The sequence below is a fragment of the Cydia amplana genome, chromosome Z (genome assembly GCF_948474715.1).
Source record: "Cydia amplana chromosome Z, ilCydAmpl1.1, whole genome shotgun sequence".
Taxonomy (NCBI): Eukaryota; Metazoa; Arthropoda; class Insecta; order Lepidoptera; family Tortricidae; genus Cydia; species Cydia amplana.
The window spans coordinates 27,605,879-27,630,423 of NC_086096.1; the positions used below are offsets into that span (position 1 = coordinate 27,605,879).

The 24,545-nt window shown below is 36.0% G+C and overlaps 1 protein-coding gene across 6 annotated transcripts in view; it reads left to right on the forward strand.

The window, feature by feature from the left end:
* The window catches only part of LOC134661415 (cyclic nucleotide-gated cation channel alpha-3), a 110,612-nt gene that overhangs the window by 7,077 nt on the left and 78,990 nt on the right, over positions 1 to 24,545 (forward strand). For all 6 annotated transcript variants that reach the window (XM_063517490.1, XM_063517494.1, XM_063517491.1 and 3 more), the window contains exon 3: positions 13,260 to 13,376. The gene's annotated coding sequence lies outside the window, so the exon portion shown is untranslated. The remainder of the gene's footprint in view (positions 1 to 13,259; positions 13,377 to 24,545) is intronic.

Consider the following 24,545-nt stretch of genomic DNA (forward strand, 5'->3'; position numbering starts at 1 on the left):
TTATTTAGTACAGTTTTTCGATATCTTGAGGGCGCTCCACAGTTGTGCGCGAATCGCGGCGCGAAGCCGCGAACGCGAGTGTGGGGTCGATTTCACAGATTGTTCACGCCTTCGCGCCTTGTTTCCCGTTTTTTGTCGGTTTTTCGGCCAGCGTCAAAGGAGGCGCGAAGCGCGAACTTGCAAGACTCCACAATACACACTATTTTGGCTCATCAGTTGCAAGATAAATATTAATTCTATTATATACAGCGGCTATATTTTACGGTTTTACAACAAAACAAAATGGAAAAATAGCTACAGCAAGTATGATGCCTTAGATAAATGACAATTAAACTCGATCACCTGATGCTTTTCAGCCATCTTGGCCCGAACTAAACTGCGAAATCACCGAGAAGTTTGCGAGTGTGGGTTATGACCCACACTCGCAAACTTCTCGGTTAACGTCGCGATATGTTCGCTCGGCGAAGTCGCGCCGCGATTCACGCACAATAGTCTGGAGGGGGGCTTGTATAGGGCCCTCCACACTCGTGCGCGAATCGCTGCGCGAAGCCGCGAACGCGAGTGTGGAGTCGATTTCGCAGATCTGCTACACTGTCAAAATCTTTCGGGTTCCTTTCCTCGTGAGCACCGTGAATATTATTGATGGAAATTTAATGCAAAATTATAGACATTCAAGAGCGGCTATCTCAAAAACTAAACAAGATACCTATCGAAAAACTCGACTGTATAAAACTTGTAGCAAATTTTATCAGCTTTGATTTTGTATAATGATCATGTCACAACGACGCATAATTTCTAAGATATTATAAGCGAAAAACCGAAAAATGGAACCTTCAAATCAAACCCCCCTACCTTCGCTCAAGGGCTACGGCCGGGGACTTTTGATATTTTCGCCTCCTAACGAGTCCAAACAAAGTTACTAAGTTAAAAATGTGTCCCAAGCATTTCCCTCTATACCTTTTCGTTGCCTGACCTAAATGTAGTCAATATGATGGGTGCTGATGCTGAAGGGGCGGCTACAGGGTCTGAGCCTAGGGCGGCAAAGACTGCAAATCCGCCACTGGCTGTCAGCCTGACCAGCCTCAGTCCCCTCCAAGGCGTTAGATTTTTGCTATCAGTTAGTCGTAAAGGGTTAGTATATAGTTTCCACGCAGGCATGCACGTTGTAGATGCAGAAGGTTAGCGGCGCCCAGGGAATAATGGCTAATATTGCTCCCAAGGGATTTATTGGTTTTTAAACTATTTAACTATATATAAGTTGAATATAGGTAGTGTATAAGCTTAATAATTATGCTCGGTACGCTCGTGGTCCACTTATGGAATCTTTCGCTTGCTCGGATGTCAATAATACCACGAGCGGTTAAACAACAACTTTGCCTCCTTGTAAAACAAATAACTATTGATACTCCAAGAGCGTGCAATACAAAATAGTCTTACCTACACTACCTTTAAAATACTCCTAAAGTATTGTACCTACATCTTAAGTTTAATTATACAGTTAAAGGGAAACGTTGCTTTTGAATCCATTTGTTGCGAGTTAAATACAATGACAGCCGGAAAACCAAAGCAGTGGAACAAGTTGAAATGAATAATAAAAAGGCACACGCTTCCGGACACAAGTCGGCAACTTTGTCGTGTGCACGCAGTCGCTCTACCACGTACCTACGAACCCATCCGATTTAGGTTCTGTGTTGAAACAATGATTATTGTTTACTAATTTTCCGCACCACTGCGACTCCCAATAGGCTACATGACTAATTTTCATTTATGGTATCAATAGTTCGGGTTTGTTTTTAGGATCAAATGTCTATATGGGACCCATTGCATTAAAGTAACACAAAAGTCAGAAATTGTAGTCAAAGGCCGACAGTCGCACTTCACTCGCGGAACGCCCTAAACAAAACGACAAGGGAACGTGACGTACTGTGACGTGACGACTGTAAAATCTGCTTTTACCAATAAAGATCTGTATTCTGTACGTCAAGGTCTCTGGGAGCCCATCTTGTAGTATGGACAAAACAAGAAAATTGCGTTTTGGTCGGTGAAATATTGCGTTTATGTATATAGTTGCTATACAATATTTTTTTGGATGAAATGTAAGGAATCGAATGGTACCCTTACTTTGATCGTTTTTGGAAGTTAAAAAAAGCTTAAATTTTGAAACTTTCAGGTCCTTTATTTTTGTACTTTTTCAATATTTTATTTTAATATCCACAGTATTGTGATAAATTGCTCGTTTGCTATCTATTTTACTAGATTTTGTTATAAAATTCAACATGTGTCATCATCCCTATTCGTCCTTTATATCAAAGTTATCAAACCTTCGATATAAGTACACTCTGTTAGAGTTCGTTATCATTACACTTCTAGAACTAAATATTTTTTCACCACACAAGCTCGGAAAGGCTTACTTTGCACTTCAAAAACTGATAGCGAAGTTGCATTTTATTCACATGTGAGGCAAAGTAATAAAATGCAAATTTTGAGTTGTTTTCCTATGTTTGCTGGTAGAATTTACTTTTAAATGGTGATTTTGGATGATAAATATTTAATAACATTCATTTGGATTTGATTTAGTTTGATTTTGTTTGATATTTTACATTTAAGATTTGCTTCGGGTTGGTGTGGTGAAAAATTTTGTGTTTCACTCGGAGGCAAATTTTGTTTAACCCTTGTGCTTTGAAACCCTCGCAACGTTCAAGATTCCATTTTTCAATTTTGGAATCTTTCGCTTGCGCGGGTATCAATATTAGCACGAGCGGTTAAGCAACAACTTTGCCCACTTGTAAAACAAATAACTATTCCTTAATGTTGTCTTCGGTTACCGCGTTAGTTACTCATGAAATAAAACTATGAAAACGGATCACATACTAGAGGTATATCGCATAAGGGAGACCCGTTGACCACGAACGATATAATGGTTTAGCACTATCGGGATGTATTTTAAATTCATTGTAAGCGATATAATCCTTCTAATCTAATCTTAATTTGAACTTATTTTACCTACGTAATTAAATAATAAATTGTATTGCTTGTGCACAACTATACGGCTACCATCAGTTTGTCACTGACATAAACGCCGTCGAGAACGTAATTTACTTTCTATACATCAAACATCAACATTTATTCAGCAAATAGGCCACAAGGGCACTTTTACACGTCAACATGGAATTTACATACAGCAAAAAAAAAACACATCAACAATTATAAAATACAACTAAGCCGCAAATATCAAATATGTATAAAGTCTCTAAATGTCGAATTCCAAAAAAAACTATAATAATACTTATGAGAAAATAAAAAACAAAGATACAAAAACTATAATCTAAAATTATTTAGAGGTATAAAAAGTGTCATCTCGCTCGTACTCGCATATTAGTGCAAACGAGATGTATTGAAAGTAAATTACGTTCTCGATAGCGTAAATGTCAGTTTTGACACTGTCAGTGACTCATGGTACGGGCTCTAGACAACTTGGAAAGTGTGAGAATGTAGTGGCAGGTAAAATACCTATGCTAACACCGACGTCTAGGAAGGTACATACCTATTCGGAAGTTAATGGCTTTGATCGGTGAAGTTTGCAATAATTTCCTGCCCGTGTTGCATAGTTATTGCGGATTAATTTTACATTGGTGAGCAAAATACTTAAGAAGAAAATTAACTTAAACCTTACACAATTAACTAAATCAGAAATGAATAATCAAAGGTAAACAAAAATAGCACATTGCGTAATAATATTTCCAAAATTGTAAAAAGAGTGGTTTTTATCACTTGAATTTACAGTGTAAACTTAAGAGCCCGTGAATGATTTTAGAGCCAACATGTAAAATTGATAGATTTAGTCATTTAGTCGTCCACCTTTTGTTACGTAATATCTAAATAACAAGTATTGGTTTCTATTACGTCTTCTCATCTTGCCTTTTAATAATGAGGTCCCGAGCGTGCGTCACCGGCAATATATGACGAGAAGCGGCAGTTTTTAAAAATTCATCAAAAAATGATATATGTAGTGGTAAATTATACAAAATGATGTATAAGAACAGTTTCAGGAAATGTTGTAGATTGTTTAAGTATCAACTTTACGTTGAAATTAAGTCGAATTTGACGAAAAATTGTCACTTGTTTTGAAGTAATTTCTGGTGAAAATTGATTTCGTCCAACTTTCATTTACTCTTGTTCAATATCATATAACAAAAATGTACCTAGTCTATAAAAGGTGGAGTACAGGATATGTGTGATACAAAATTACCATTTTTAGCAGTCCAAACTTTACGATTTTTACAAATAAGCTCTACAAAATCAGTGCTTTACGCGCGTTTACCTAAACGTCCATCGGAAAAAAATCCTTACTAATTTACTAAATCTATCAATTTTACTATTTTGCCACTAAAATCGATACCGGCCTCTTCAGTAAATGGAATTGATATTGTTTTGTTTTAAAATAGAACGATCAACACGCAACTCTGTTCAATTTAATAATGATTTAAATATCATTGTACTAATTAGGTAGTGTTAGGACCGTGGGACGCTAGAGATTAAGACCACCCGTGTTAAACGAATCGTTTTTCATCACAAAAATACAAAGAAAATAAATAAAGTATTACTTAAGCGAAATAAATGTAGAATAAATCCGGTAAAATTACAGTCCGCCCACACATTATCGTCCGCCGATGTAAATTATTGTAAAGCACAAACCCATACAACTCAATAATTGTAATGAGCTATAAAATCATTAAAATTTTACTTTATACGTAAGTATGTATATATATTATTTATATATGTAAATAAATGTTCAATAGAAATAACAATTACAAAAATAATACGGTATTTGTATGCTTCTTATTAAAATATATCAAGGAGAATACGAGTATGAGTCATGCAGTGATGCGGCGGAGATGGCATTTTGTGTGCAACATTCTCAGGAATTTGGTGAGAAAATACAATCGATTCCAAGTCTCGCTGGGGCATACTAAATGTGGGTTTCCGAAAATTTTCACAACATGACTTGTCAACTGTTCAACATCAACTGTTATAGTACATTGTGCAACGAGGGGGGTTAGTGAAATATTGTACGAGAGTTTGTATAATATTTACGATAGCCGCAGGCTGGAGTGAATTAAAGACACGCGTAACAATATTCTTACCCCCGGAGCAACACGCAATGTTTTTTATCAAACTTGCGGAGAAATGACTATGTATGTAACCGTATAAATATTTATAATAATGTTTGAATCACTATTTATGTTTAGCATTCTCTTGTGTTTGAACCAAAACTAAGGCACTTTGCAAAAAACCAGTTAAAACCAAGGCATTTAGAAAAACTAGTATAAAATATAAATAGCATTTTAAATAAATTAAAACGGGTTTCTACAGAGGATATATATACCTAATGTATATATAGCATATATGCAGGTTCATCATTTTTCTTGTCCAAAGATACCCGTTTTCATTATTCTTGATTGTACGAGTATAACTTCTCAGCAATCATTAAAACTCATCCTTGGCGTCGGTTACAGTTACGATACATTCCATTTGTATGGGATGAAAGCACAAGTTTGCGCAGCTTGGAGGGTTTCCTTTAGTTGTTACATTCACGGCATGCGGTAGACGTCTCTTCGCAGGAAATTGCAATCCATTTTATTGTAAAGTAGCCGAGCTGCTAGGTGAACGGAGTTTATTCTTGCCGTATTTTACATTATTCCTTGGGTTAAATATTGAAATCCGATTGTTTCAATCTTCCTAGATGTTAGATAGTGGGTACCTATAATTTACTTTACGCTAGTTAGGTCTTACGAATCTTAAGGTCAAACTCGAATATATTGTAATCATTTTTACACCGTCCACCCGAGCATAGTTAGACTACCGCTTTTATGGCGTCTCTCTGTTTTGCAATTTCGTAATTTCAGCGGAGCTCTGTTCGTTCAATCGTACATGTGCCTAGCGCAGGCAGACAACTTTTTCGGTTTAATTACTTTATATTATATTCGTTTTTATCAAAACAAGTGATAGAATAAGTTCCTGATAATGATTATATCCTGATTAAGTTTAGTAAAAAGACGACGAGCCATAAACCACAAATCCTGTAAAACAAGTAGGTAGGCATATATTTTAAAATCAGTTTTTATACACTCACAACCTTTTACCATAAGCAAGAGTCATAGAGCTGCTTAAGTTTGGCGTGAAACCTACTGTCCATGACTGGTAAAAAAAAAACGTTCTTATTTTGTATGTATTTGTTAATCATATTCAAAGCAATTGGCGTAGGTATATTTCATTACATATAGGTACCGGAAACATAGAAGACGAATAGGAGATTCAACTTTTAACACGCACAGCGGTAGACATTTTATAGGTATCAGTGATCATATCAGAGTAGGTATATCAAAAATTTTCCTTTTCTTAAATGTCTCATGATTAGTGATTATGTAAAGTTTCCAAACTCTTTCTTTACTTAGCTAAGTAGTTTGATTATAATTTATACTTATAATTGCCATGAAGAAGCATAACTCATGCATGACTGTTAAGGCCCCAATTCACAATGGGCCATCGCCGGCCACTCTAAGGGACGCATTTATGCGTTAGAGGGAGCGAGTGATATTGCTATCTCATTCTACCTACCGCATGGCTGCGTCCCTTGGAGTGGCCGGCGATGGCCCATTGTGTACTGGGGCCTTTATTGGCAACTGGCCCATTGCCCATGTCAAGTAATTTACCTACTTATAAAATACTAGCTGTTGCCCGCGACTTCGTACACGTGGATTTGTATATTGGTGGTTATAAATTCTATATTAGCTTAGAAAATTATGCAGCAAAAGATAGCAGTAGGGACAGTTAATCATTTGTTAATTATTATACAACGCATGAGATTTGTCTTTCACAACCTGGCTACGAAGTTTCAAGCCCCTAACTGAATAAAATTGTTCTCGATATAATCTATCTCAACCCCTAGAAGATTTTCAAGCCCACTATTTAATAAAACGTACTACCTAACCTACCTATTTATGAAGTTTGAAGTTCCTAGCTTTAAATAAAATTTAAACCCTCTACCAACCTCAACCCCTGTTTAAGTCCAACTCTTAACCTTTTGGGATGAATTTTTAAAAACGCTGTAATTACTTTTCTTGTATTCTAATAATATGCATTTATACAACGATTCAAGTCCCGCGCTCAAATAAATATTTGGGTTGCATACAAATTTTCTACCCCCTTTTCACCACCTTGGTGGATGAATTATCAAAGACTCTGAAATTAGTTTTCTTTTCTCGTAATAAAATACCTTTTACGAAGCTTCAAGTTCCTAGCTTTAAATAAAATTATAACCTATACAAACTTTCAACCCCTTTTTAACCCTGTTATGGGATGAATTTTTAAAAACGCTGAAATTAGTTTTCTTGTGTTCTAATAATATGACTTTATACAAAGATTTAAGTCCCGCACTCTCAAAAATAATTGATCTCCATACAAATTTTCAACCCCTTTTTAACCTCCTCGGGGGATGAATTTTTAAAAACGCTAAATAGGTTTTCTTGTTTTTTTAATAAAATACCTTTTTACGAAGTTTCAAGTTCCTAGCTTTAAATAAAATTTGAACCCTATACGAACTTTCAACCCCTTTTGGACCCTTATAGGGGATGAATTTTTAAAAACGCTGAAATCACTTTTCTCGTATTTTAGTAATATGTCATATATAGTAATATGTTGTGTGTAAATAAAGATTCAAGTCCCGCATTTAAAATAAAGAAAAGCGGCCAAGTGCGAGTCGGACTCGCCCATGAAGGGTTCCGTATTTAGGCGATTTATGACGTATAAAAAAAAACTACTTACTAGATCTCGTTCAAACCAATTTCGGCGGAAGTTTACATGGTAATCTACATCATATATTTTTTTTAGTTTTATCATTCTCTTATTTTAGAAGTTACAGGGGGGGGGACACACATTTTACCACTTTGGAAGTGTCTCTCGCGCAAACTATTCAGTTTAGAAAAAAATGATATTAGAAACCTCAATATCATTTTTGAAGACCTATCCATAGATACCCCACACGTATGGGTTTGATGAAAAAAAAAAATTTTGAGTTTCAGTTCGAAGTATGGGGAACCCCAAAAATTTATTGTTTTTTTTCTATTTTTGTGTGAAAATCTTAATGCGGTTCACAGAATACATCTACTTACCAAGTTTCAACAGTATAGTTCTTATAGTTTCGGAGAAAAGTGGCTGTGACATACGGACGGACAGACAGACGGACAGACGGACAGACAGACAGACAGACATGACGAATCTATAAGGGTTCCGTTTTTTGCCATTTGGCTACGGAACCCTAAAAATGTTTACTTCCATACAAATTTACCACCCCTTTTTCACCACCTTAAATGTTGAATTTTGACAAAACGCTGACATTAGTTTTCTTCTCTTTTTAAAAAGGGATGAATATTTAAAAACGCTGAAATTACTTTTCTTGAGTTCTAATAATATGGCTTTATACAAATATTCAAGTCCCGCACTCTCAAAAATATTTGATCTCCGTACAAACTTTCAACCCCTTTTTCACCACCTCGGGGGATGAATTTTTAAGAACGCTGAAATTCGTTTTATAATTTAATTTAATACCATTTTGCGAAGTTTCAAGGTCCTAGCTTAAAATAAAATTTGCACCCCCAAGACAAAGTTTCATCCCCTTTTTTACCCCCTCAGGGGTTGAATTTCCTAAAACGTCCCAATTACTTTTTTTTGTAATCGGCTATTATGCCTTTCTAAGAAGTTTTAAAGCATTTGTAATGGATTCAAACTTTCAACCCCTTTTTAACCCTGTTAGGGGATGAATTTTCAAAAACGCTGAAATTACTTTTCCTGTCTTATAATAATATACCCATATACAAAGTTTCAAGTCCCACACTCACAAAAATATTTGATCTCCATACAAACTTTCAACCCCTTTTTCACTACCTTGGGGGATGAATTTTCGAAAACTCTGAAATTAGTTTTCTTATTTTTTTATACAATACATTTTTACAAAGTTTTAAATTCCTAACTTAAAATAAAACTTGAACCCCATACAACCTTTCATCCCCTATTTAACCCTTTTAAGGGATGAATTTTTAAAAACGCTGAAATTATTTTCCTTGAGTTCTAATAATATGACTTTATACAAATATTCAAGTCCCGCACTCTCAAAAATATTTGATCTCCGTACAAACGTTCAACCCCCTTTTCACCACCTCGGGGGATGAATTTTTAAGAACGCTGAAATTAGTTTTGTTGTTTTTTAATTTAATACCTTTTTGCGAAGCTTCAAGGTCCTAGCTTAAAATAAAATTTGCACCCCAAGACAAAGTTTCATCCCCTTTTTTACCCCCTTAGGGGTTGAATTTCCTAAAACGTCGCAGTTACTTTTTTTTGTAATCGGCTATTATGCCTTTCTAAGAAGTTTCAAAGCATTTGTAATGGATTCAAACTTTCAACCCCTTTTTAACCCTATTAGGGGATGAATTTTCAAAAACGCTGAAATTACTTTTCTTGTCTTATAATAATATATCCATATACGAAGTTTCAACTCCCACACTCACAAAAATATTTTATCTCCATACAAACTTTCAACCCCTTTTTCACCACCTTGGGGGATGAATTTTCGAAAACGCTGAAATTAGTTTTCTTGTTTTTTAATATAATACATTTTTACAAAGTTTCAAATTCCTAGCTTAAAATAAAACTTGAACCCCATACAACCTTTCATCCCCTTTTTAACCCCCTTAGGGGTTGAATTTTTCAAAATCGCTTCTTATCTCTTGTACACTTTATAAATGCAACCTAGTGTGCAAATTTCAACTTTCTAGCTTTTGTAGTTTCGGCTCTGCGTTGAGTCAGTCAGTCAGTCAGTCAGTTAGTCAGGACATTTGCATTTATATATATATAAAATATTAGTTTTCCTATAACATATTTATTACTCAGTCATCACACTCAACACATTCGGTACAATCAAATTAAAGTAAAATTTGAACTTATGATAAAAACAATACAAACCTCAAACTTAAAACTAAATAGACTTCCCCCCAACGTCACCGCCCTTTCCCGCAAGAACGTTAGCGATGTTACCTCTCTGCAGTCGGCACCACCAGACTTAATAGCCTCTGTACAAAGAATGCACCCGCCGTATTATCGCCCTTAACCTCTGGGCAAAGAAAGCGCCCGCCCTAGGCCATGCCATGCCAGTGCGTTTTTGTCAACCTTGACACGTACCTACAAGACTCTTGGACCCCTTCGGCCGCGTACGATACCGGAGATTCGTAACCAATTGCGATAGAAGAAAGAATCTACTTTTTACGATACTAGTTACTAAGCAATAAGTTTTTTTCCTTACACGTTACTAGTATCGAAGTAGGAATTTCTATTGAAATAATGAATTACGTAAGCGTACTTTACATTCTTAATACGGAACTAAAATAAACTTTCAAAATGATATCAGAACCTCTTTAAATATTGATAGCATTAAACCCTCTCTAGATTGTTGGCCGGTTATACTGTCAATGTCTTGTTTATTTCTTTATCGATGTCAATTGCCTGTGTTGAATGAGCATTTAGTTTAATTCTGATATTTCATCTACAAAACCTTAAAAAAAGCTGATTACAGTTAAAGTAAAGTGGAGATAAATAAGAGGACGGAACAAACAGAATTAATATGGAATTAGACTTCATTTCCACAAAGAGGGGTGGGAGATCATTATTGAATAATGGTCGTAGATATCATAGAAAGAAATTCTACGCAAACGGTGGCACTTTTTGGCTTTGTTTTAATAATAGTAGCCTGGGTTGTAAAGGCAGTGTCTCTCTCAATGACAGGAATGAAGTGGTGAAAACTAAAATTCATATCGACACCTGTAAAGAAGATTTTTCTGCCAATAGGATTCTTAATGAACTGGATACTTTGAAGAGGAACTGTTCTCATAATTTCGAGAGTATTCAAAAACAATACGAAGACATGGTATTTAATTTGGAGGATGAAGGACTTGACCTTTTACAATCGATCCCCGGTTTTCAGAACGTTAAGACTGGGCTTTATAATGAAAGGAAAAGGGTTCTTGGAGCACCTAAATTACGATTTAAATCATGTAAAGAAGTCACAATACCTGAAAAATTCAAAACATTCCTGCTGGCCGAATATGAGGATGACGATAGAAAAATTTTGCTGTTTTGCAGTAAAAAAATTGTACCATTAATCAAAGAAGGAAGATATATGCATATTTTGGGCGATGGTACGTTTAGTTCGAGCCCTAAAGGCTTCAAACAATTATACACCATTCACGGAGTTGACGAGCATACGTCAAATATAATACCATTGATTTATTGCTTACTTCCTGATAAAAAATTTGAAACTTACACCATTGTATTTAGATTAATACAATCTCAATTCGAAGACTGGCAACCAGAAAAAATTACCGTTGACTTTGAATTAGCCCCAATGAAAGCAATTCGAAAAGTCTTTCCTTCGGTGGTCGTCAAGGGATGTTTCTATCACCTTAACAGGTGTTTGTTCCGAAAAGCCAAATTCTTGAAGATTACTACAAGGGTCAAAAGAAGGCACGTAGCAAGATGTGCTAGCCTTGCTCGATTGCCAAAAGAGTACATTCAAACAGGTGAAGCTTATGTGATGTGTAAAAGTCCACATGGGGATGACATAAAGAAATTTAATGAATATTTCCAAAAGCAATGGATGAAAAGAACTGATTTTGTTAGAGTCTGTAACTGTTCTGAGGAAAAAATAAGAACAACAAATAATATCGAAGGTTGGCACAGCCGTTTAAATAGATTTGTTGGGCGAAAGAATCCGACGCTAGCACAACTGCTCGAGATATTATCCAAAGAAACCAAATTATTCAACATATTTAAGAAACAAACGAAAATGTCAAAGGAGTACCAAGAGATCGAGGCTGAAATTAAGCAATCAATTGCACAACTAAACCGAAACGAAATATCGGTGGGTCATTGTATAGAATTGATAGCTCCTTTTCGATTTTAATTTTTTTTGCTTTTGTTCTGTTTTTAGTTAAGCCAGTTCAGCGTAGATGTTTTCTTTACCAACGGCAAAGCTTTGCTGTTTGACCGTGTGTTTAAGTAATTTGTAATTTTTCTTCTTACTGTGATTACATACACATACGTTATGATATAAATTCATAAACTAAATAAAGATATTAAAATAGTAAATATTTTTTTAATTATCACTGATTCACTGGACTTTTCACTTGTAAAAAAAAGTTTGAATCTCTAATCTCTATACTGTGACATATAAATTATATCTATGGTATTGTATATGTCAACAATGACGTCCTTCTTTTATTAGAACAATTATAGATTACGGCAGGAATCTTTTCGTGTTAGATTTTCGTAAAAGGAAGTCTGAATTATCGTGATAATGAAAGTAGAGAGAACTGGATACTATGAATTTCGAAATGAACCCAGTCGGTGAGCCGTTGACAATTATCAGAGCTGCGGAAAACATTGAAAAATGTATTTTTAAAAGATGCAACATTCTGACGCTGCAGGAAATACCAAACATGATAAGAATAAAACTTTTATGTGATTTCGATTTCTATATTCCTCAGTGTACACGTGTGTGCCGGGAGCATTTAGAAACAGGTGCCTGGGAGGAGTTGATCGAAGCTTCAGACGTTGTAGAAGATTTTAATAGAGTGCATACTCGAGACATAGTTCGTCTTATGAGACAAGCGTTACTAAAAATTAACTGTATAGCCTCATCTTTTCTTTTTTATTCATAAATTGATATGAAAGAACTCTACATTGTGACGAATTGTTAATTAATAACATGTAAAGACAAATACATAACATTTACCGGGTTTAACGGCATTTTATTTATTAAAAAAAACAACCAAGTTAAATGCACAATACGCCATAGATATTAAGAGACATAGAATATACAATTATACATATTACTACCCGCGTACCCTCGTTCGAAACTAGTTTCGGAAAAAACATAAAAATTGTCGCTCGAAACCAGTTACGAAAGAATTACGTGGTTTCGTTTGAGTAAAAAAAAGCCTTGAGTTGTAACTAGTATCGTAAAAAGTAGATTCTTTCTTCTGTCGCAATTGGTTACGAATCTCCGGTATCGTACGCGGCCGAAGGGTCTTGGACCAAGAGGCACTTTAATTTAAGTAACTTTTTAGGTACAATCTTGGAACGGCTTTCGTCGCGCTACGCCCGGGGTGACCAATGCGATGATAAACTAATGCGATGTTATGTGATGACAGGTGCGCTGGAGGAGGGCGCGCTGGGCGGCGGCGGCGGCGGCGGCGCGCTCGGCGCGCTGCGTGCGGCCGGCTCGCCGCCCGCGCACTGCCTCGGTGCCAGCCGGCACAGTCTCATAGGTTAGTGCTCAATCTAATTATTTACTTCTGTTAGTTCGTTACCGTTACTTCTGTGTCAAAACTTTATAAATTCTTTACTTCTGTGTCAAAAATAAAAAAAGGGTTAAAAAAAAGCGGCCAAGTGCGAGTCGGACTCGCCCATGAAGGGTTCCGTATTCAGGGGATTTATGACGTATTAAAAAAAAACTACTTACTAGATCTCGTTCAAACCAATTTTCGGTGGAAGTTTGCATGGTAATGTACATCATATATTTTTTTTAGTTTTACCATTCTCTTATTTTAGAAGTTACAGGGGGGGGGGACACACATTTTACCACTTTGGAAGTGTCTCTCGCGCAAACTATTTAGTTCAGAAAAAAATGATATTAGAAACCTCAATATCATTTTTGAAGACCTATCCATAGATACCCCACACGTATAGGTATAATGAAAAAAAAATTTTTGAGTTTAAGTTCACAGTATGGGGAACCCCCAAAATTTATTGTTTTTTTTTTCTATTTTTGTGTGAAAATCTTAATGCGGTTCACAGAATACATCTACTTACCAAGTTTTAACAGTATAGTTCTTATAGTTTCGAAAAAAAGTGGCTGTGACATACGGACGGACAGACAGACGGACAGACGGACGGACAGACAGACAGACAGACAGACATGACGAATCTATAAGGGTTCCGTTTTTTGCCATTTGGCTACGGAACCCTAAAAATACTCCTAATGACACATAAATAAGTTATATATATTATACATATGCGAGTAACGGTTTCATTAGAAGAGCATGCAGGCTATACATATGTATGATAAAAAAACCGGCCAAGTGCGAGTCGGACTCGCGCACGGAGGGTTCCGCACCATCAACAAAAAACAAGCAAAAAACGGTCACCCATCCAAGTACTGACCTCGCCCGACGTTGCTTAACTTCGGTCAAAAATCACGTTTGTTGTATGGGAGCCCCACTTAAATCTTTATTTTATTCTGTTTTTAGTATTTGTTGTTATAGCGGCAACAGAAATACATCATCTGTGAAAATTTCAACTGTCTAGCTATCACGGTTCGTGAGATACAGCCTGGTGACAGACGGACGGACGGACGGACGGACGGACAGCGGAGTCTTAGTAATAGGGTCCCGTTTTTACCCTTTGGGTACGGAACCCTAAAAAACCTGAATTAAGATATGTTCAATGAAAAGTTTTGTAGTTTGAAACGACTGAGTGTGTTAATCAGTACCTAAGCTTTATATAGATACTTACTTAAACTATACTTTTTGTTTGTTAATACTATTTGCTATTTTTATTTTTTGGTTTGATGTATTGTTGTAAGTTATAACATCGATAAGATAACTTAGAATTTCTATTCCTGGTTTAAGTGCACACGTTATCATTCTCTAATGAAGGAAACTGTAAGTCTAACTCTAATTATCCTATATAATTATAATTAAATATAAGAGACTATTTGTTGCTAAATTAAGAAAAAAAGTTTCATTTCTGGTATTCAGACTATTTCATTTTTGTTCTTATTCTTTTATCGAAAGCATATTTAAGCTCTGTATTTTAATTGGTGTCGATATTCCCGTTGGCTGTTTTTTGTGTGTACAGTCTATCTACTTAAAACAGACCATTTCCTAATCGTTTTAATAAAGCAGGTAGGTACTTAAGTAAGTACACGACAAGGTATATATAGGTTGTACATGTTTGTATAATAAGTGCGTAGTAACAAAGTAATTAAGCTACAATTTCTACCCACGACGCATGCCCGAAGGCGTTTATTCGCTCCGCGCCGTATTACGCCACGTTGTCTCCGGCGATAGTAGGTACTGGTTTAATTTGGCGACATAGTTTAATTAACAGGATTCCAAGTCCTGTGTCTTGGTAAAATTGATGAGTTGTGTACCGAATGGCGAAATCGCGGCCTCGCCGGGGGCTTTCAGGAAAGGGGGCGGGCTTTAGTTACTCGTAAATCTACGCTACGTGGGTTGGTCTAGCCTAACGATTGATTAATCTACTTTCAGATAATTTGTGTTACTCATCTGAAAAAGCGTTACTTAGCCCAAATTGGGTAACCCTTGTCAATGGTTTCCACGCACCGATGTTCGTGAATTTTCCTACTCGTTGTGATACTCAATCTAATTCTACCTATTTATTTATTCAAACTATAATGTCGCCAATAAGGTACAATCATCAATAATCACACAGAAACTTTACGCAGCTTATACTTACCTAAGCACCTGACTCTCTTAGCGCTACTTGCACCATCCCATCCCACTAACCCGGGGTTAGCCGGTTAAACCGTTAACCCAGTGACAAATTTAACTGGTAACTATATTAACTCCAGGTTAAACCGGTTAACCCCGGGTTAGTGAATGGTGCAAGTGGCCCTTATGTGTTACATTTTTCTTATATATTTGCATGCTGCGTAATCGGTGCATCAACATTTTTAAAGCAGCAGTGTGGCCGATCCTTCACCTTCCGTAAATTGGTATTTATTCAAACTGCTGTAGCACTCTCCCCCCTCTCTTCTCAACTAACCCTACTTTACCCTACTTAGCTAAACCTAGACTAGCCTAAAATACTAAAAATTCCAATAAGAAAATCTAAAATTCTAAAAACCCTTTAAAATACCGTAATCCGTAAATACATTCAATAATCATTATAAAATAATGTAAATAACCTTAAACAATACTAATTAAATAAGTTAATATCTTGAATTGGATCAGTAAATTGGCCAAATGATCGTCTAGTGTTTATGTAGAACCCTTCGTCGTAACCGCTAATAGTAACCGAAATCCTTTTCGCATATAAGGAAAGAGTTATTAAAAATCAAACGAACTTACCAAGTGAAGTTCGATGATAATTATGTGAACAGCTTCATTTGAATCCTAATAATGTCAAATAATTATTAAACCGTAAATTATGTCAGAAGAAAATATCTCCGAGTTGTAAGAAACAATATTGCAAGTTTTAGTAATGATAGACTTAGTCTGACTAAGTCTGTAATATGATGTAAACAAAAAGTCAATAGTAAAACGGCATAATTAAGTATGTCCGAGAAATGTCATAGTAAAATTGTCAGTAAAGTATGTCAAAGTAAGTAAAGTCTGTCAAATGTAATAGTCAGTTGGTCAATGTCAGAATGAATTCTAATAAATGTCACAATTACAAACATTTTTGTTTTTAGGGTAGGTATAGATGTCGCCCCGCCTCCGCGACACCCGTGATCACCATCCAGTTGCAGCTCAGAATCTCCGCCCCAGTTCGGAAGGAACTATTTGGTGGTCCAGAAGGGACATCTTTTATAATGACTGGCCTACTTCACCATTTGACCAAGTCATTATTTTGTGACATTTTTCGTCAACATTGAGAGGACATCAAAGGGACAATTTAACATAACAAAATACTGGTAGTAGAGCAGCTGTATTTGATCCACTCTAATTCCCCAGAATACTGTAATTTTGTAGTAAACATATTTTAGTATACAATGAAATGATATTATCCAGACTGTTGTTGTAGTCATTTAGAATCACCTTTCGGATCAAAATAAACTACGATCTTGCATGTGCCTCGATCTAGCCCGTATAAACCATTCATTGATATATTTTCAATTATAATATGACCTTGTAATTTTAAGGCCGAGTGTGAAAATTACAGATCTGCAGAAAACAGAATGAAATCGTCATACAGACTGCCAAGGGACAGGCAAAATAAATATTTCTTTTATAGCAAATTGACTCTACAATACTACAGTATATTGTGGTTATTAACTTTAGTTTTTCCCACAATATATTTCTACCAGTAGCTTTGCAAAGGACTAAAATATATTTAAAGTCATAAGTAAATATGTCAAGTTTGTCAATAAGTCATAAATATGTATATGTAATAAAAACCTAATAATCCCTAACCCCACTCTACATCCTAGCTATTGCTATTTTGAAAATGACAATTATAATCGAAATATACAATAAAAATTGCCATATCAAATGTATCGAAGGGGAACCTATTAGCTAGTTACTGTAAATATCTAATGGCTTTGTTAAATTAAAATTATAAACCTAGATTAATCCTACATTCCCTAAGCCAAACAAATATAAAACCTAGCCCTAACAGCTAAACTAACCAACTATTCTACCGATATATTTGCTCGCGTAATTACTCAATGTGCAATGAGTAATATCTAGTCTACTGCTAACTAAGACGAGTGAGGAAGCTCTGTCTATCCGTCTGTCAAAATCTACCTTCTCAGAAACTACTGGATTATTTAAGTTCAAATTTGGCACACATATGTAAGTTTGTGAATCAAAGTCAGACATGTATCATAAATAAATGAATTTCAAATATGGAGATCGTTCTTGGGGAATAAATGAGAAAATCCAAAAATAAAGTTTTTCAAACTATTTGCATATCAAACAAAAGAGTTTATCGCTAGAATCTTAAATATATTCCTTTATTATAATTTTAGGATAAATAGTTTAGATATTTCACTCACGTTTAACATAAAAAATAGATTGCCAAAAACCGTGCAATGTACGGAACCCCTGGAACGCGAGCCCGACCCGCATATGGCCGTTCTATTCTAATCGTCTTTGTTTTTCTGTATGAGACATTTATTGTATGGCTCCGCCCTTTCTTAATTCTTTATAATATGGTTCAGTTTTGCATAGAATAATTTAACCATAACAAACATATCTCATTCATTTTTATGATGACGTGCGAAGTGTTACGCTACGTCTTACGTAGGCGAACAACGCGCGAACGCCGCGCGGCCGCCGCGCCGCTTCGCGTCTAAATCGCTCACGTACGAGTAGGACATACCTATACGTATCAACGGTTTGTTTCATCCTCGCCGCGCCGCGCCGCGCTGCGTTCGCGCGTTGTCCGCCTACGTAAGCCGTAGCGTTAGTCGAAATTTGAAACTAGTACTTGAGCTAAGAGAACCAATCTAATTTTTGGGCAATGTTTTATAATGCAAAAGCTTTATGACATTGAAATAAAGTTCAAATTATTTTATAAACAAGTATCTTAATAAATTGGTTTACTATAAATCACCAGGCCCTTCAAAACTTTATCTAGAATTTCAGTCTCTTCGGCTTATTTAAGATGTGACACGAATAATAGCTGTTCCAATTACCGTGAGAAACAAGAATTAAATTTAGCCCATTTAAAAATAGAATAATACTATGTTTACATATAATGCTAACATGATAGATAGATTCTGGCATGTTACACTGCCTCACATATCTCAAAGGCACACTTCACTTACGGATTCGTAACATCTGTCATGATTCATGAATTCTCATTACGTAACACATTCACCCCCTTTTTGTGTTGTCTACGTTAACTTTCGTATTCCACTCTTAAAGTGTTTTGTTCATAGCTGTTGGAGCATTTAATGCATAATAATAACGTATGCTTTTTGAGATAATAACGTATTATTTGTGAATAACTTGTTGTACAGTGTACACGTATAGTTACATACTAATAGTATATGTATGCAACTACACAATAATAAACTTTATACCCAAAACAAAAAAAACCGGCCAAGTGCGAGTCGAATTCGCATTCCAAGGGTTCCGTACATTAAGTCCGACTTACGCTTGACTGCACATTTCTAATAGGTTTTCCTGTCATCTATAGGTAGAGAACTATTTTGAACTATTTAGAACGTATTTTTTTCAAAATTTTAGACCCAGTAGTTTCGGAGATAAAGGGGGGGGGGGGGGTCGGACAAACAGAGAGACTCACGAGTGATCCTATAAGGGTTCCGTTTTTTCCTTTTGAGGTACGGAACGCTAAAAAGAAAACCGACTTCAAAAAGGATCGGTGCCAAGCCAAATCTTGAAGAGTATCACGACTTTGGTGCGATTCGATAAGGATGGCTATGTGCTGTACGGTGGACTGTCTTCCATTCTATCGAAGTGATCGAACTGACGAACATGGTACGGACTGCGTCAAGGTTTGGGTTCGGTTCGACCGCGTGTTATTAGGTACCTATAGAAATAATGTTCATTGCCGTCGTTTTTAGGGTTCCGTAGCCAAATGGCAAAAAACGGAACCCTTATAGATTCGTCATGTCTGTCTGTCTGTCTGTCCGTCTGTCCGTGTATGTCACAGTCACTTTTCTCCGAAACTATAAGAACTATATTGTTGAAACTTGGTAAGTAGATGTATTCTGTGAACCGCATTAAGATTTTCACACCAAAATAGAAAAAAAAACAATAAATTTTTGGGGTTCCCTATACTTAGAACTGAAACTCAAAATTTTTTTTTTCATCAAACCTATACGTGTGGGGTATCTATGGATAGGTCTTCAAAAATGATATTGAGGTTTCTAATGTCATTTTTTTCTAAACTGAATAGTTTGCGCGAGAGACACTTCCAAAGTGGTAAAATGTGTGTCCCCCCCCTGTAACTTCTAAAATAACAGAATGATAAAACTAAAAAAAATATATGATGTACATTACCGTGTAAACTTCCACCGAAAATTGGTTTGAACGAGATCTAGTAAGTAGTTTTTTTTTAATACGTCATAAATCGCCTAAATACGGAACCCTTCATGGGCGAGTCCGACTCGCACTTGGCCGCTTTTTTAAAGAACAATTATAAAATCACCAACCCCTCAAACCCAGACCTCTTTTGTCCTAAGCCCCGCTTCTGTCCTAAACTCCCCCGCCTCTAAAACCCTGATCCGTCAAGCCCCAACCCCTCAATCTCAACCCCCAACCCCTCAAATACCACCCTCTGCCTTCACCTCCACGCCTACCCCTCACCTGTCAGTCTCGTTAGTCATTTCTATTACGACCTACATTTAAAACCATAATACACCTACTTATGTCAGGGAAATTCCACATATTTATCATCGGTGGTCTTTATCACCAGGTGCACTCCATTTTGGTGGTTTACGAGAGGAAATACTTGAGTTGCTTAAGAAAATACCCAAACCAGCATACATGCAGAGATGTACAAGATACCCTATAAAAAGTATTTAAAATACAAAATACAAGATACTAGGAAGTCAAGTATCTAAGATATCAGTTACAAGATACTTTTGGAAATGGTATTTGAAATACAAGATACAAGATTGTTTTAAGATAAAATACTTTTTGAAAGAAAACACTATTTGTTTTAAGGTTTATTTATTATTTATTGCAAACCAGTAGTGACTCTATTACCAAACAGAATAGAGTGTATAGAGACGGATTGTCAAAGTAAATTATGTAGAGTCGGACCAATAAAAGTCTGCAGCGGATTTGATAGCCCACGCAGTGCAAGTGTTATTTACACGTCATAATTTCATAGAAGTTTGACGTTTAAAATAACACTTGCACTGCGTGGGCTATCAAATCTGCTGCAGACTTTTCTTGGTCTGACTCTAGCCACGGTTAATTTACTGCCATCTATAAAACTGTTGGAACGCCTTGATCCTTATTCTTTCGTGAATATGTGTTACATTTTAAATATTAATATTAAAGCCATCTACTCGACTATAGGCCAAAGGTATGGTGTAATCTTATCATGCCTCCAAATGAGAAGAGTCGCTCTACAGGGGCGGAACTCGGCAAGCAGGTGTTATATTTGAGGAATATATTTTTTTATAGTGGGGAAAGCATCCAAGCTCTTTATGCTTGTGTCTTTATTATTAAGATACTGTAACGCTTCCAAGTCCGCCGTACAGCCGGTGTTTTCGATGCTTGTTACAGAAGAATCAGAATCCTCCAAAAACATGTAATAAGATTCATAATTGTCTTTCTTTTATTGTCTTCTTCATTAGAGTTCAAGGCCTCAGATTTCTGTTTTTCAGACCTATTGACCTTGCGCGTTTCCGTAAGGAAAAGTTGTTTAACATTTTCTTTGTATTCTTTTGGAACCCATTTCATTTTGAAGAATGGGTGTGCTACCGAAGCTAATACTGCGTCACTTGCAGCAGGCTCAAGCTGCAGGAATCGCTTAAATCGCCTATTCAAATTCTCTTCTATGACTGCCACTAAAGGGCCACAAAATCTTAATTTTTTTTTCAATTTTTAAAGTCATCATTATATGTTTAATTCTAAACAACTCGGGTATTAGACATCCATAATAGGTGTCCTTTTCCCCTTGTAGACTTAAAATCGCTTCAGCTATTGGCTTTGAACATTCCACGTATTCACTTAAAAATTGTATCTCATTTTCTTTTAATGGAGGCAAGTTTAAGGCTTTCATTGCTTCATTCAGAGATTCCTGTATTTTAGGGATTTACGATTTAGTTTTTTATAATAGATCGTTCAAATCAAAATCATCCGAATTCCGAATCGATTTTTGGCAAATACAAAAACCTCTACGGTTAAATTACATTTAGGTGAGCGAGTCGGGCAGATACGAACTTAGACTTTTTATCGTATTGAACCGCAAAAATTATAACCGCCTTAAAAGACGGTTACAATATTCAAAGTTGATAGAAAAGTAAAGCTGCGTTTAGTTACAACACGCTGCGTGCGTTTTGCAAAAATAAAACTGCGAAATTAATTATAAAAAGTATCTTGGTAAAAAAGTATTTACAAAATACTAAGATATCAACGGAAAGTATCTAAATACAAGATACAACATACTCGTAGGTAAAAAAAATTGCCACTACCGAATACAGAACCTCCTCCTTCTTGGAATTATACTTAGTCGCTTAAAAAGAGGCAAAGGTTACTGACATCAGTATATATTATAACTACAGTGTGCACTGCGAGCAGTGCAGTTGCCAAGTATAATTGTAAAATGGCGAGACAACGTTTCGTCTACTCGGCAAGAGTCCGGTCTGAGCCCGGAGTTTCATTAGTTCATTATCTGGGCACAGTACAGTGACAGTACCACGTAGCAGTTTCAAGTATATTTACTTATTTGCACAAAGTGTAATGCTCATAATAATGTAGCCTGACTCTCCGACTATCCACAGTAATATAAAGACAGTTTTTAAATAAACGTAAATGTGAAACATTTACTTTACTGGTACCGAGGTATAAAATATATATACCTACATCGTCTCTCAATTAAATATCTATATCGGGCGGAACATATACTAGTAATCGGAAATAACTGTGATCGTGGAGCCCGGGCGGCATCGCAATCAATCATTAACTACTGCGACGATATGCATCAGTTCACGCTTCCTGAGTTTCCCCTCTATTTTTACCCGACTATGGCGAAGCTAAAAGGAAGGTTTTATGAAGCTCATGTACATATACACATTAGTAACGTCTCGCTGGAGCTATCCAAGTTTGATTTATAAAGGTGTCAGATACTATTATAGGTGAACCAGGATCTATTGAGGGTGCGCCATGTTGCGGAATTTCACTGGAACTAATTTTTTCATACTACACTGAATTGTCACCCTATACATGAGAATAACAGCGCCCTCTTGACAATTATATATTACTGGTCAGGCTATATATATATATATATATTATAGCCCGGAGTTTTTAAAAAATCGCACCGTTTTTGGATCACTATACGTTTGTAAAAAAAAAATTACCTATCTTGAGGATTTTGTCTAGGGACTTCATCGATTCGAATCCTGATTTTTTTTTTACTTTCGATCGATAGAAAATCATCAAAACATAGGTCTAAAAACGCTAAAAAGCACTTTAAGAATGTGTAACAATTTATGCACAAAAGCTAAAAATATGAAATTTGCGCAATGCGCATAAAATGCGTAATTTTAATTTTGAGGGAACTCATCGAACACATTTTTTTTTTTGTCTTTTTGTTAAAACGTACAACAAATTAAAATTCAAAAACATGATATCCGCGGTCCCGAGCACGCACATCCATCTTGCTCACGCTTACTGTCAGTGAGAGTTAGAGAACACGAACCTACGGGGCCTTATATATGTACCCGGTTCGAAACTTTCTATTTCAGATTGAGTACGTAATCTGAAATAGAAAGTTTCGAAAAATTTAAACCTGAAAAATTTACAAAGACGGTCCGTTTCGTATCACCCTTCCTCAACTTAAACCAAGATTTAGCGTATAAACAATTGTAGGTACGTTTGATATTTTTTTTATATTTTGTAGGGTATTAGTTTGAAGAAAAAATAAACTTTGAATAAAACGGATATAAGTTAAAAAGACTGTGTGTGTTTTCTACCTAATAATTATTTACAAAAGACGCCCCAAAGGCCCGTTTTGCCCTACCGCTTTAGACAGGGTATCCGTTTTAGGCACCTCTCCCCCACTAAACCTGAAATAAAACTACATCTTGAATTTTGTTTTTTATATAGGTAACTGTTACATAACATAATAAAAACTCCCAAAATACCGACTTGCTGAAATCCCCGTGTTGTTGAATAGGTCAAGTCTACAAATTTAGTAGGCTACCGGTAACACACGATAGGTACCGATGTTAAATCATTCTGACGCGGACGTCCCGTCCGAGACAAGGTTCGGTAATATAACGAACTAAATATAAACATTCAGCTTCGATTTTGTGTCCAGAATAGTTTTAGTTATCCAACTGGCTCATGTTGCAAATCTGCTGTTCTAGGTTACAAAAATCACAGTGATGTCTACTTACCTATCTTATAATTTATCTGTGTGGTGTAGGTCAGTAGTGTAGGTACTTACTAAGTTTTTACAATATATCGGTACTATAAATAAGATCTAGGGCCACGTTCAGATAAAAATAATTATATAGGTACCTATCATATTGACAACTGATTTCATATTAAATTTGTCTCCCTGACTTAGGGCTCATTTAGACGGCGCGCGAACTCGTATACGATTTTAGTTACACTGCGGGCCATTGAGGTGACATCAATTCAGCCGACCGATCAAATGACGCAATGTAATGAAACTCGCATGCGAGTTCTCGCACCGTCTAAATGAGCCCTTACACTCAAATACTGTGGCGAGAAGGAATTAATACCAAATTGATTTCGTTTTCTTAATTGTAGGACAACAGCCTAATGTTAGGTTGCATTTGACACGGTTATTGTTTTGATATCCCTCTTTTCTTTATTCGTTTGATATATTTCCCCTCTAAAATGTATTAAAATCTATTCGTTGCAGCATAGGTAAATAATGATTTATTTACGTAAATCATTAATTATTTATTTGCGTAAAAGATATATACCGTGGTACTGCCAAGCTAAATTAATAACTATTACGCAGCGTACTACGTAGGCGAACAACACGCGAACGCTAAGCGAAGCGATGCGCCG